Below are 2,765 nucleotides of genomic sequence, written 5' to 3' on the forward strand. Positions count from 1 at the left end.
CTGTAACCCCAGGATACAACCAAGCACATCCACATGGATCCAGCCTTGAGGCCCACCCCAGAGTCAAGCTAGACCCCATGGCTCTAGGCTCCAGCTTAGCCCACATAGCTTCAGGTTCCAGGTCATCCCTTTTAGTTCTTTATCTGAAAGCACCAGGTCTCTAGGCTGGTCCCCATAGCCCCAGGGTCCAGGGACCCTAGTGGGTTTTGGCACCAGGCCATCCACACAGGCTAAGTTTCCAGAACCACCTCTGCAGATCCAGGCTTTAAGGCCCACCACAACACCATGTTGTTTCCTATAGATTCAGACTCTAAGTTTACCCACATAAAAACAAGCATCAGATCCACCCCAGTGCCTGACCAGCCTCTGTGCTCAGCCTTAAGACCCATAAAATGCCAGGTTAGCCCCTGTGAAATCAGGCTCAGGCTGTCTCATGTGAATATAGACTATAGGCACGTCATAGTAGTAGACCCAATATCCAAGCCCATCCCTGCTAACCTGAGTTCAAGAACTGTCCCTGGTGGATTGGATCAAGGTCAATGATCCCCAGACCTGTTGACCTGGCCAGTAGACCTGAGAACTAAGCAGCAAGCCAACCAATGGACCATACCAAAAGAACTGCTCAGAATCTCTGAACAGGCTAAATGATAAAAGACTTTCCCAACCAAACCCAGTCTGCAAAGATTTAAACAAGTCCTTACTTCAAATGTGCAGATAGCAACATCTGGCCAAAAGAATCATGAACAGCCTCTTTTTCTGGCCGGAACCATGGAGGTTGCCGAAGAGAAGAAAAAGAAGTTTCCTTCTGTGATAGAAACCCTTAAGAAAAAGTGAAGGAATTATGCAGAGCTGAAGGTAAAGTGCCTGAGGAAGAAGTTTGCCCAAAAGATGCTTAAAAAGGCAAGGAAGAAGCTTATCTATGAAAAAAAAACCAAGCATTACCACAATGAACATAGGCAGATGTACAGTATGGAGATTTGAATGACTAGGATGGCAAGAAAAGCTGGCAACTTCTATGTACCTGAAGAACCCAAACTGGCATTTGACATCAGGATCAGAGGTATCAATGGTGTGAACCCAAAGGTTCGTAAGGTGTTGCAACTTCTTGGCCTTTGCCAGATCTTCAATGGCACCTTCATTAAGCTCAACAAGGCTTCAATTAACATGCTGAGGATCATGGAACCATATATTGTATGAGGGTACCCAAACCTGAAGTCAGTGAATGAACTAATCTACAAGTGTGGCTATGGCAAAATCAGTAAGAAACAAATTGCCTTGACAGATAACACTTTGATTGCATGATCTCTTGGTAAATATGGCATCGTCTGCATGGAGGATCTGATTCATGAGATCTACACTGTTGGAAAATGCTTCAAAGAAGCAAATAACTTCCTGTGGCCCTTCAAATTATCTTCTCCAAGAGGTGGAATGAAGAAAAAAAAAAAAAACACCCATTTTGTAGAAGGTGGAGATACTGGCAACAGGGAAGACTAGATCAACAGACTTCTTAGAAGGATGAACTAATATATCAACCATCATATTTTTTGTAATCTGGTCAGTTAATAAAACAGTACCTGCTCTCAATGTATTGGTGAGAAAAAAAAAATAAAAGGATCATGAACACTCAGGAAACATGACACAACCAAAGGAACAAAATAATACTCCAGTGATTAACTATAAGAAATGAAGGTTTACAAACTTCCCAACAAATAATTAAAATGAATCATCTCAAAGAAGTTCAGTTCACTACATGAAACAAGAACAACTAAATGAAAGACAAGAAAATAATATATGAATAAAATTAGAAACTTAACAAAGAAACCATGAATTTTTAGAGTTATAGAACACAATGATTTTTTTAAAATTCTATAGAAAGCTTCAACAGAGACACAATCAAGCAGAATTGTCAAGCTCAAAGATAAGTTAAAATTGCTCAAAGAAACAAAAGTTAAAATGAATTTAAAAATTAAGAAAGATCAAGGGAACCAATATACACAATGGATATTTCAGACAACAAAGAAAGAAAATGGAATAGACATCATAAATAATAAAAATCTTCAGTTAGAAAGTACAGAGTCCTCAATTCAGGACAATCCAAACAAGACTACACCAAGACATAATAAAAATGTCAAAAATTAAGGACATAGGATTCTCAAATCAGTAAGGAAAGAAAGACATATAAAATATAACACAACTCCAATAAGACACATTTCTCGGCAGAAACCATTCAGGTCAAGAAAACATGGAATGATATATTCAAAGTATTATTGAAAAAAAAAACCCTGTAGAAAAGCTATCTTTCAGAAATAAAACATGTAGAAAGAATTCCCCAGACAAATAAATGAGGGAGTTCACCATCACTAGCACTGCTTTACAAGCAATGCTAAAGGAAATTCATCAATTTAAAAGAAAACAATGCTAATTAGTAACATGAAAACACATTAAACTATAAAACTGCTGGCAAAATTAAGTATATAGCCAAATTTAGAATGCTCCAATATTACTATGTTAATGTATAAAATATATCATTAGTATATAGGTTAAAAGAGAAAAAAGTTACAATAATTAAAAGCTACAAAAATTTGTTAAAGGATAAATAATACAAAAATTAATAAATTATGATATAAAAATATAAAACAGGAGGGTAAAACTAGCATTTTGTATGCAATCTAACTTTAAGTTTTAACAGTTAAAATAGCTTGTTATAAGATGTTTGATGTAAGCCGCATGGTAACCACAAAGCAAAAACTTACAGCAGATGAACA

At 36.9% G+C, this 2,765-nt stretch overlaps 1 pseudogene; it reads left to right on the forward strand.

Moving 5' to 3' along the window:
• Positions 1–768: 768 nt before the first annotated feature.
• LOC124978032 (60S ribosomal protein L7-like) lies at positions 769–1,524 on the forward strand (annotated as a pseudogene).
• Positions 1,525–2,765: the final 1,241 nt, after the last annotated feature.

The sequence above is a fragment of the Sciurus carolinensis genome, chromosome 2, assembly GCF_902686445.1.
Source record: "Sciurus carolinensis chromosome 2, mSciCar1.2, whole genome shotgun sequence".
Taxonomy (NCBI): domain Eukaryota; kingdom Metazoa; phylum Chordata; class Mammalia; order Rodentia; family Sciuridae; genus Sciurus; species Sciurus carolinensis.